General features: G+C 41.9%; 1 protein-coding gene across 4 annotated transcripts in view; it reads right to left on the bottom strand.

The window, feature by feature from the left end:
- LOC106578659 (dnaJ homolog subfamily C member 13) overlaps window positions 1–12,742 on the bottom strand; it is a 70,172-nt gene that overhangs the window by 42,926 nt on the left and 14,504 nt on the right. The window lies entirely within an intron of this gene.

Below are 12,742 nucleotides of genomic sequence, written 5' to 3' on the forward strand. Positions count from 1 at the left end.
TCACTTAGGTGTATTAAAGTAGTAAAAAGCGAAGTATTTGGTCTCACATTCATAGCACACAATGACTACATCAAGCTTGTGCTCCACACATTTGTTGGACGCATTTGCTGTTTGTTTTGGTTGTGGTTCAGATTATTTTCTGGCCAATAAAAATGAAATGGTAAATAATGTATTGTGTCATTTTGGAGTGAGAAATATCATACCCTCAAGACATACATTTTTTATTTTAACTTTATTTAACTAGGCAAGTCAGTTACGAACAATTTCTTAGTTAAAATAACAGCCTACCAAAAGGCCTCCTGCGGGGATGGGGACTGAGATGAAAAATGAAATAAAAATACTACACTAACTTCTCACCATTACAATAACGGGAATAACAGGGGAGGTGGGTATTGTTTTGGGGGGTATGATATCTGTGCATCTAACTTTCTCACTCATCATTATTCACGATTCAGTCACGATTATCCCTAATCATGGTAGCATTCACATTTGTATTTATTATGGATCCCAAGGCAGCAGCTCTACTTCCTGGGGTCCAGCAAAATTAAGGCAGTAATACATTTGAAAAACATTACAATACAGTCATAACAGATTTCACAACATATTAAGTGTGTGTGCCCTCAGGCCTCTACTCTAGTACCACATGGCTATGTATACATGTGAGTATAGTGCATATGCGATTGTGTGTTTGTATGGATGTGTCTATGTTTGTGTTGCTTCACAGTCCCCGCTGTACCATAATGTGTATTTTATCTGTTTTTTCAATCGAAATTTTACTGCTAGCATGAGTTACTTGATGTGGAATAGAGTTCCATATAGTCTTGGCTCTATGTAGTACTGTGTGCCTCCCATAGTCTGTTCTGGACTTGGGGACTGTAAAGAGATCTCTTGTGGCATGTTTTGTAGGATATGCATGGGTGTCCGAGCTGTGTGCCAGTAGTTTAGACAGACAGCTCGGTGCATTCAACATGTGAATACCTCTCACAAATACAAGTAGTGATGCAGTCAATCTCTCCTCGACTTTGAGCCAGGAAAGAGTGACATGTATATTATTAATGTTAGCTCTTCGTGTACATCCAAGGGCCACCCGTGCTGTCCTGTTCTGAGCCAATTGCAATGTCCCTCTGTGGCACCTGACCATATAACTGATCAGTAGGCCAGGTGTGATAAAACTAGGGCCTGCAGGACTTACTTTGTTGATAGTGCTGTTAAGAATGCAGAGCAGCGCTTTATTAGACAGACTCCTCCCCATCCTAGCTCCTGTTGTGTCAATATGTTTTGACTATGACAGTTAACAATCCAGGATTACTCCAAGCAGTTTAGTCTCCTCAACTTGCTCAATTTCCACATTATTCATTACAATATTTAGTTGAGGATTAGGGTTAAGTGAATGATTTGTCCTAAATATTTCAAAAACTAAAAGCTTTGTATTTGGGACTAATTTATTCCTTGCCACCCATTCTGAAACTAACTGCAGCTCTAAGTGTTGCTGTCATTTCAGTCGCTGTGGTAGCTGACATGTATAGTCATCCGCATACATAGACACACTAGCTTTACTCTAAGGCATGTTAGTAAAGATTGAAAAAAGTAAGGGGCCTAGACAGCTGCCCTGGGGAATTCCTGATTCTAACTGGATTTTGATGTAGAGGCTTCCATTAAAGAACACCCTCTGTGTTCTGTTAGACAGGTAACTCTATCCATAATATAGCAGGGGGTGTACAGCCATAACACAGACTATGATCAATAATGTCAAAAGCCGCACTAAAGTCTAACAAAACAGCCCCCACAACCTTTTCATCATCGATTTCTCTCAGCCAATCATCAGCACAGTAAAAGCTGTGCTTTTTAAATTTATGTAGAAGTGTTTAGAAACATATTCTATTGTTATTTACAATAGAAGTGACTCCCACATTACACAATACATTATTTATCATTCATTTCTATTGGGCACATAACAATCTGAAACACAACCAAAGCAAATGCATCGAACAAATGTGTAGTGTTCCAAGCTTGATGTTGCCGAGTCATTGTGTGCTATGAATATATGACCAAATACTTTTATACACATAAGTGAATGTCCCAATACTTTTGGTCCCCTAAAATGGGGGGACTACGTACAAAAAGTGCTGTCTAAACTGTTCCTCCGATATGGATGAAAATACCCTGAAATTAAAGCTGACAGCATAAACTTGAACCCCATATTCATTCTACAGCCAAAACAACAAGTTAGCTCACTGTGATTTGCTAACCGAGTGCAAACCAATGTAGAAACAGCAGAAAATGTTGGCAGTCTGACACCTACCAGCAGGTGTTCCCTAAAAACAAACCGCGTCAAACGAACTCTGAACGAATGTCAGATAAAGGCAGACCATCATTCAGTGCGATGCGGTTTCTCCTGTAGGGGCAATCTATTCCCTACATAGTGCCCTACTTTTGACCCGAACCCTGCAGTAAATGAGCTAGTCAAAAGTAGTGCACTATATAGGGAATAGGGTTCCATTTATAACTTAGGGTAGCTCAACATTCAGTAAAGAAATTGAGTGCGGACTGTGGAGTACTGCAGTGAGGGTGGTGGACCTGAATGGCTTTGCTGCTGTATCCTAAGTGGTGGCATATCTGAAGTGACAGAGGTTAGCCAAGCAAATATTTTCCCAGTCAATGCTCCTGAAATACCTCTGGAGCAGGAAATAACCATAGTAGAAATAAAGACCTATTGTGTCTGAGGAGTTTGACACTGGACAGAGTGAGATGAATGGACCAGGGAACTTGTATGTGCATCTCAAATGTCACCCTACTCCCTAGTGTATTAATTTTGACCAGAGCCCTATGCACTATAAAAGGAATAGGTGCCATTTTTGAGGCAGACGTTTATACTGTACCAAAATGGAGTGGAGCTCTAGGCAACCGCAACCGTTTTGTCACTGGAACTGAATAATAAGTAGGGTTTAGCTAGCGAGTAGCTTGCTGACACTGAGGGAGAGGACGGTTGAGTTAGTTTACAATCCCAGGGAAGCGTGCTTGAGATCTGAGAAATGTGACCGCCTGCCACATTCAAAGGGAGTCAAAAAGGGCAGCCACTGTAAAGCGATGACTGTGTGTTTATAAGTGTGTGCGTGCGTGCATGCGTGTCGGGGAGGGGGGTCTGCTGATCTAACAGCCCAGTGTACCCTGCCCTAGCTACCACAGAGCGGCTAAAGACTTTCTGCTAGGCTGCACCCTTGATCACTTTCCTCCACATCATACCGCCACGCTCAGACAAAGAGGGGGAGACTAGGCTAGCTGGGCACGTCGCCACTCACACAAAGAGAAAGACACGAGGGCTAAAACTTAACTGACTTCCCTTCACTTCCATACTGAGGCCTAAGATACGTCCCAAATCACACCCTCTCCCCTATATACAGTACTTCTGACTAGAGTCCTATGAACCCTGGTCATAAGTAGTGCACTATAAACGGAATACGGTGTTATTTGAGAAGCTGCCCTAGTATCAAGCCACAGCAAGGCCTCTAAGCAAAACCTAGGATGTGTAAAGGATGTATCCTACATGCACCTTAACCTAAATGCTACGCTACAGCTCTTGGCCACCAAAACTGAAGGAATAAGAGCAGAGAGCTCTGAACTGAAATTTTCGAGCCTAGATTCTATAGAAATATCCTGGTCCACAACAACTTTGCATCTGAACTAAACATGCATAAAACGAAACCAAGCTGAAGGTAGGTGCCAGGCTCAGATGTTGCTAAGCTAACCCCCCCAAAGGACTTATTTCCTGGGATGTTCCATTGGACAAAGTGAATGAGTGGGATTGTTTTTCGGCCACCTTCCAACATGCTCCTAACCATGCTGTGGTCACGCTGATGCCTTTAAAATGTGCTGAATGTGTGTTTGGCAATGAGGCAACAGATTCAGTAACTGACTTGATGATGGGAACGAGAAGATGGAGTCAACACAGGAAGGGCGGACCGTCATTACGACAACATTCATGCAACATTCCTTGTTCTGCGTATCAAAGTGACTACGATCACGTAGGCCCTACATTTTCAAATACTTAATAATTAAGCTATTTCGTCGTATTATAATCTCTACTTACACACATTTATCAACATTTAGGCCCTGGCATATTCTCATGAGAAGAGTGTCACACTTGAAGACCCAGGCTTCACAGAGTTGTCTGATCAATAGGTGAAGGGAGAGCGTGGGACCAGTGTTTGTGAGCTGAAAGGAGCACTTTCGGCACCTCCCAGTCACTGTTCTCTTCAACGCAAAACATTGGCACACGCACACACAGAGAGACAAACACAGAGAAAAACACAGATCTTCACTACGTTCAAACAGAAAGTGGCTTAAATAGACAATCACAGTCGTTGGCCATTTGTTCCAGAACACCTTGAAAGACCTTTGATCCACGCCTGAGTGTGTCTGCTAAATGACGTAAATGTAAATGGGACATTGAGGGTAATCAGAGTCAAAGTTTGGGTGGAATCTGTAGTCTCTGCATCACAGTAGCAGAGTCTACCTCCCTCTCCATCCTTATGCAAGGACATCGTTTCCCTTTCATCCTACCCTGAGCCAAATCCACCCTCCCTCACTCGCTCTAAATGCAGGGCCCCTGCTCTGCTATGAGGGCACCCCTCTACATGGAGCCTTTGTCCTTGCTGCTCAGTGGCTGGGCCAGGCCTAGTCACACGACTGGTTAATTATTCATCCTCTGTGAACTGTACTCTCCAGGCAGATACAGGCACTCACCCAGCCCAGCACATACCGTAGTAGCTAGGGCAAGGAGTCTTTCCTGACCATATGACCTGAGCAGGACATACTCTGGGCCCGGGTTATAAACTAACTAGGGCCCCCCAAGGTTTCCTGGGCAGGTCACATGGCCAGGAAAACTCTACATAGCCTACAGTGAGGGAAAAAAGTATTTGATCCCCTGCTGATTTTGTACGTTTGCCCACTGACAAAGAAATGATCAGTCTATAATTTTAATGGTAGGTTTATTTGAACAGTGAGAGACAAAATAACAAAAAAGAAATCCAGAAAAACGCATGTCAAAAATGTTATAAATTGATTTGCATTTTAAATGAGGGAAATAAGTATTTGACCTCTCTGCAAAACATGATTTAGTACTTGGTGGCAAAACCCTTGTTGGCAATCACAGAGGTCTGACGTTTCTTGTAGTTGGCCACCAGGTTTGCACACATCTCAGGAGGGACGTTTGGCAACTCGAACATTCAGCTCCCTCCACAGATTTTCTATGGGATTAAGGTCTGGAGATTGGCTAGGCCACTCCAGGACCTTAATGTGCTTTTTCTTGAACCACTCCTTTGTTGCCTTGGCTGTGTGTTTTGAGTCACTGTCATGCTGGAATACCAATCCACGACCCATTTTCAATGCCCTGGCTGAGGGAAGGAGGTTCTCACCCAAGATTTGACGGTACATGGCCCTGTCCATCGTCCCTTTGATGCGGTGAAGTTGTCCTGTCCCGTTAGCAGAAAAACACCCCCAAAGCATAATGTTTCCACCTCCATGTTTGACGGTGGGGATGGTGTTATTGGGATCATAGGCAGCATTCCTCCTCCTCCAAACACGGCGAGTTGAGTTGATGCCAAAGAGCTCTATTTTGGTCTCATCTGACCACAACACTTTCACCCAGTTGTCTGCATCATTCAGATGTTCATTGGAAAACTTCAGACGGGCATGTATATGTGCTTTCTTGAGCAGGGGAACCTTGCGGGCGCTGCAGGATTTCAGTCCTTCACTGCGTAGTGTGTTACCAATTGTTTTTTTGGTGACTATGGTCCCAGCTGCCTTGAGATCATTGACAAGATCCTCCCGTGTAGTTCTGGGCTGATTCCTCACCGTTCTCATGATCATTGCAACTCCACGAGGTGAGATCTTGCATGGGTCCCCAGGCCGAGGGAGAATGACAGTTCTTTTGTGTTTCTTCTATTTGCGAATAATCGCACCAACTATTGTCACCTTCTCACCAAGCTGCTTGGCGATGGTCTTGTAGCCCATTCCAGCCTTGTGTAGGTCTACAATCCTGTCCCTGACATCCTTGGAGAGCTCTTTGGTCTTGGCCATGGTGGAGAGTTTGGAATCTGATTGATTGATTGCTTCTGTGGACAGGCATCTTTTATACAGATGACAAACTGAGATTAGGAGCACTCCCTTTAAGAGTGTGCTCCTAATCTCAATTTGTTACCTGTATAAAAAAAAGACACCTGGGAGCCAGAAATCTTTCTGATTGAGAGGGGGTCAAATACTTATTTCCCTCATTAAAATGCAAATCAATTTCTAACATTTCTGACATGCGTTTTTCTGGATTTTTTTGTTGTTATTCTGTCTCTCACTGTTCAAATAAACCTACCATTAAAATTATAGACTGATCATTTCTTTGTCAGTGGGCAAACGTACAAAATCAGCAGGGGATCAAATACTTTTTCCCCCTCACTGTACATGGGTCAGAGGTTATGAAAAGTAGAGGGCAGGGCTGGCTATGCTGCTCCTCACAACAATAACAGTCATTATACAGGCCTTCCCTCCATGACCTCAGAGAGTGCTTTACATCATCATAAAGACACTGCTATCACATTTCATACGAGTATTATTGGAAGCAGTGGAACATTTAATTGGCAGGGGGTGATTTCCATGTAAAAAGCTCCATGAGCACCAACATGTGAAGTTAATAGGAGCATATGAAATTGGGTGTCAAATGAAAACCAAGAGTAAATATTTTTGACAAATTAATACATATTTTGAAACCATTTTCCATCCTAAAAATGTGGAATAAGCAAAGGCTTTGATTTCTGGTCCAATAGAAAAAGGGTCTTAGAAAGCATCAACCAGAAAAAGTCTTAAGGTGTTAGAAATACATCAAAAAACAATGTTGACATAAAGACCCCTGCCAACTAATATCACTTATTTAGTTAGTCTGAGAAATGTAATGCCTTGAAATTCCATTACCAAAAACCCTCATATCTTTAAAATATTTTCACATTTCTCATAAGCAACAAGGTAGACATGCGCGCGCACCACACACACACACACACACACACACTAATTAGTGTTTTTACAGATAATAATTCATCAACAAAATTGGTAAGAGATTAAAACTCGAAATTCGGTCACCAAATCAGTAACGGGATTTCTGCAATTGAATTGGCTACAATGGGAAATCACAAACCACAGTTGGGTACACAAGTTTGGACAGCACAGTACACAGAAAAGAAAAGTAGAATATAGTTCAGTAGAGTACAGTACACTGTAGACCAACTAGATTTGAGTACACTAACTCTACGTTCCAAACTTGTGAAACAGACGTCTATGATTGATTCAGATTTGGTCCTGTTTGGGGGCAGAGTTAATAAAATAAATAAATAAAAAGTCAGTGAGTAGAATAATACCCAAATATACAAAAGAAGGATATTGCATATTTCTACCTTTGTGTATCTATTTAGGATACATCACCATGAAGAGAATGATGTTCATAATTATGCATTTCTGTGTAGTATAGACCAGGGACACATGATTAAATTATGTTACCGCAATTATGTTACTGGGTGCAAATCCACTTTACTTACTGTTGTTCAATAACCAAAATAGATTTTTTTCAAAGGCAATGTGTCATGTCGTAGCTGACACCCCATTCTTTCTGCAGACATCATTGAATCTTAATTCGAAGCAGATATATAAAAATGTTTTTTTTTTTTAAATACTTGGACACAAAATGCAGGAGATTTTTCCAAAACTCTGTTACCAAATTTAGCATCTGCATAGTTCTTCCAGTAAATGTGTTTTTGTGAAATGTTCAGTGTAAATTGTTAAAAGTAGTCCTTGTGCATAGAGTTGTATGGTTTGTTAAACTTTGAAATCAATGGTTTTTGTTTGGCATACATTTTAATTAGGCACAGAGGCGTAACGCAATGATAAGCACTAAGGCACTTGGGTATTTTGTCTACAGCTGGAAAATCTATAGTCTACAGACAGCTAGTACACACAAGCACACAGTGAATGAGCCTTTCCATTGACTGAATCAAATTGTCTCTTCCCTCCTTAACAATTCCTCAGTATTGTCTGGGACAGAGGAGAAAGGCAGTAGTGTGAGGGGGTGTATATGTTAGATGATGTTACCAGGGTGTAATAGAGATGAAGGTTAAAAGGGAGTTTATATGGAGAGAAAGCACAAGACGCAGTGTTAGCGATGCATACTACAGCCCTAACCACAGACACAGCAGGGTACATCAATTTGAATTCTATCACTTCTTGAAAGCATCACTTTTGATTTAAACAAAACTTTTCATACATGTTTGCCCAAAGAAGAAGTGGTCAGAAAGAGACTTCAGGAGATAAAAGGTGCTCAAAGTTGACCCATTTCGCATATCTACCATGCGACATCCATGTCTTCATCACTGGAAAAGATAAACGGTCGAGTTTGATATCATTTTAAAGCTTACAAATAGGGTTGTCAAAATATGTTATTATTTCCAGGAAAAAAACATGACAAATGTTTTATTTTTAAACATTTAAACTACCGTCAATTATCTAAAAATGGTAAACTCCGATTAAATTGGAATGTCTTTTCTATCATCTATATTTCTATGGAGGATTGACAGTATAATTTAAAACAGATATTCCCAGTCAAGTCAACATTCTCTGATGTGATGTGTGGACCCCAAACCATCTTTGTGGTACCATTTGAAAGTTGAAATGTATGACAGAATTAAAAAGTAATTTTGCACTGATATTTTGTTGTTGTCGAAACTGTTACGTCCAAAAGATATCAAATTTAAATGTTGTGATATCAGAGCAACCTTGAGGGAATCTTATTTGAGTCAGACAATCTCTTAGAAAAAAATATAAAAACTATTGGAACTAAGAATTAAAAATAACTGATACTGGCACAAAATAAGGGGGAAGTTGGAGATGTAACTGACGAAATTACAGTTAACGAAAATGCATGCTTAATCCAGTATAAATGAATGTATAAAATATGTATTATACAAGAGACAAAATTCACAAATTCTACAGCACAACGGCAGAGTCATGTCTCAAGTGTAAAACTAATAATGACTAAATAATTCATGCTTTCTGGGAATGCTATGAAGTCCGGATGTTGTGGGCAGAGCTAGAAAGGTGGCAGTCAGAAGTATTACAATGTCAAATTACTTTTAATCCGTCGGTCTGCATAATTCAAGATAGGGCTGGGCGATATGACGATATATATCGTATATATCGTGTCACGATAGACATTTTCTATCGTTTCATATTACGCTCTATCGTTTATTTCATTGTGTCACAAATCACACTCTTTACGGCAATATTTTTCATCAATTGAACGACGCTTTGCGTTCCACCACACGTGACGTGTGGAAGGAAATTTGCAACAAACAAACAAACAAACATGGAGGAGAGTGAACGTGACACAGAGCACGGAGCTCGTACCTAGAAGAGGGGCTACTTCGGTCGCATGGACGTGGTTTGGGTATGAAAAGTCTGACATGGACCAGAAAACCGCCCTCGGCAAAATATGCTGCAAGCCGGTCCCGACAACAGGCTCAAACACCACTAACCTCTTTTACCACCTACGCAAGAATCATGTGAAACAGTACAGAGAGATTCTACGGATGAGACACAAAAAAGTACAGCCGAGTGCTCACAACAAACCCCCGACTCAGACATTGCAAGAGGCTTTTGCCCACGGCACACCATATGGCAAAGAATCAAAGATGGAAGGAGATAACAGCTGCTGTGACAACTTACAACTGCAAAGACATGGCACCAATTTACAAGGTCGAGAAACGAGGGTTTCATGAGTTGGTGCTAACACTCGACCCAAGGTACCAAATGCAAACTGATATGTGACACGTACTAATACCAAAACAGGCAAGCCACCAAATAAACTCAGCAAAAAAAAGAACGGGCCTTTTTCAGGACCCGGTCTTTCAAAGATAATTCATAAAAATCCAAATAGCTTCACAGATCTTCATTGTAAAAGGTTTAAACACTGTTTCCCATGCTTGTTCAATTAACCATAAACAATTAATGAGCATGCACCTGTGGAACAGTCGTTAAGACACTAACAGCTTACAGACGGTAGGCAATTAAGGTCACAGTTATGAAAACTTAGGACACTAAAAAGAGGCCTTTCTACTGACTCTGAAAAACACCAAAAGAAAGATGCCCAGGGTCCCTGCTCATCTGCGTGAACGTGCCTTAGGCATGCTGCAAGGAGGCATGAGGACTGCAGATGTGGCCAGGGAAATAAATTGCAATGTCCGTACTGTGAGACGCCTAAGACAGGGCTACAGGGAGACCGGACGGACAGCTGATCGTCCTCGCAGTGGCAGAGCACGTGTAACAACACCTGCACAGGATCGGTACATCCGAACATCACACCTGTGGGACAGGTACAGGATGGCAACAACAACTGCCCGAGTTACACCAGGAATGCACAATCCCTCCATCAGTGCTCAGAATGTCCGCAATAGGCTGAGAGAGGCTGGACTGAGGGCTTGTAGGCCTGTTGTAAGGCAGGTCCTCACCAGACATCACCGGCAACAACGTCGCCTATGGGCACAAACCCACCGTCGCTGGACCAGACAGGACTGGCAAAAAGTGCTCTTCACTGACGAGTCGCGGTTTTGTCTCACCAGGGGTGATGGTCGGATTCGTGTTTATTGTCGAAGGAATGAGTGTTACACCGAGGCCTGTACTCTGGAGCGGGATCGATTTGGAGGTGGAGGGTCCGTCATGGTCTGGGGAGGTGTGTCACAGCATCATCAGACTGAGCTTGTTGTCATTGCAGGCAATCTCAACGCTGTGCGTTACAGGGAAGACATCCTCCTCCCTCATGTGGTACCCTTCATGCAGGCTCATCCTGACATGACCCTCCAGCATGACAATGCCACCAGCCATAAATTGCGACCTCTCCTATACACAATAAGTGGTGGATTTTTAAATTCAGCCGGCAAAGCTGGGTCCGATGATAAAATATGCCAGTGTTTCTTGACCACCCCTCCCACTTTTCGCAAATTCAAAGTATATGTGGTTGTGAACATTAAGGAGTGTTCTTTGGCTTTAGCGGGTCTTTTTTGTAACAATACATCTCGGGTTTTTCCCAATGCCAAATTAAGAGCATCATCCACACATTGTGGCGAATAGCCTCTTCTTAGAAACCTAATGCGCATCTCCGCTGCTTTTTCTAGATAATCCTCTGTGGAGTGGCATATACAGCGCAGTCTGAAAAATTGGCTTCTTGGAAGTCCTCTTTTTAATGGCTCAGGATGGAAGCTGTCCTGAGAAAAACTGATGTTTTTCGTATGATGTACCCAATGATTAATGAATACTTGCTATGTCCTCATTGAAGCTTGGTACAACTGCCTCTCTTGCGCAGCTCAAACAAACCCCACATCTCTAATGGTAAAATCAAGCCTAAACTAATCCAAATCATTAGGCTAGATGTAGCAATGTGCAACACGCCAAACATTTAGCCAACATGCTAATGCTAGGCAAATCCAATAGCCCTCTAAACAAAACTGAAACAGACAAATCATAGCTCGACATTCAGGGCTGCCGAGCTCACCCGGCAACGTCTGCCGAGCTCACCCGGCCAGTTAATCAAGCCTTCATATGGCTGGCCCGCTTTGGTCAGACCATTTTCAAACTCCAAAAAAGAAAAAAATATATATATTCTTATTTATCCTTCCCAATATTCCCGTCGGACACTTATCAACCAGCATTCGGTTTCCAAGAGGAGGGAAGAATGTCAAAGCCTTCCCTCTTTGTCTCGAGTGAGCCCCGCCACAGTAGGCTATGTCATGGATACTTACACCAGACCTGTCTCAGTTGAGGAAGCCCATCAATTCAGAGAGATGAACATCGGCACGTGCATTCAAAAGTCCTCCACCTGCTTAGACACAGCGATCTCATTACTAGCAAAGAAAGGTTTACGTAGGCCTACACTATGGAGCCACTTGTTTGTAAAGAAGTGAACATTATATAGGCTACACAAATAATGGCTGCAATGTTATTTGCTACCTTTATGTAGGCTATTTTTACATAGTTGGAAATGGCAATAGAAGTTACCTTTAGGTTTGTATCATTTTCATAGAATTGTTTACCACACAACATTGATTTTGAGGTATGAAGAAGTTATTATAAATTAAATTAAACTGTTCCACGAAAATGTGTGTATGAAAACCATAACTTGCACGCAGATCGGTAGAAATGGTAAGATAAATTGGCATTCCACATGAGAAAAGGTTTCCGACTCCTAGTGTAGCCTATTACCCTAAACTTCAGGAGAGTAATGGCAGAATCTGCAAAAGCCAGCAGGAGCGGGAGGAGAATGGTTGGGTCAGGTTACATTCTTTTTCCTTCTGGTTATCTAGATCTCTGGCTCCTTCTTGTGGCATTTGTGTCTTTTTAAAATCAAACAGTAAGCTTAAATATTGCAGCTGCCAGGCTGTATGGGGGGGCTTGGATCTGCCCAATATTAGGTTTTATCAGTGGTGTGCCCACCTATGTTATATTTCTGACTGGATCACAAATGATGACTCCTCTATTTGGTTAGAAATTTTGACTTTTTCAAAACACCCCTTGCAGGATCATTTATTTTTCAGAAGCTTCAGGTATGTAAAAGATCACTGCAATAATCCAATTACACTTAACACACTTAAAGCATGGAGATCAGTTCAACGTTTTTTTGCGAAGGTCCAAACTAACCTCTGCTCTTACCCCGATTTTG

Source organism: Salmo salar, chromosome 19 (assembly GCF_965601325.2).
Source record: "Salmo salar chromosome 19, fSalSal1, whole genome shotgun sequence".
In the NCBI taxonomy this organism is placed as follows: domain Eukaryota; kingdom Metazoa; phylum Chordata; class Actinopteri; order Salmoniformes; family Salmonidae; genus Salmo; species Salmo salar.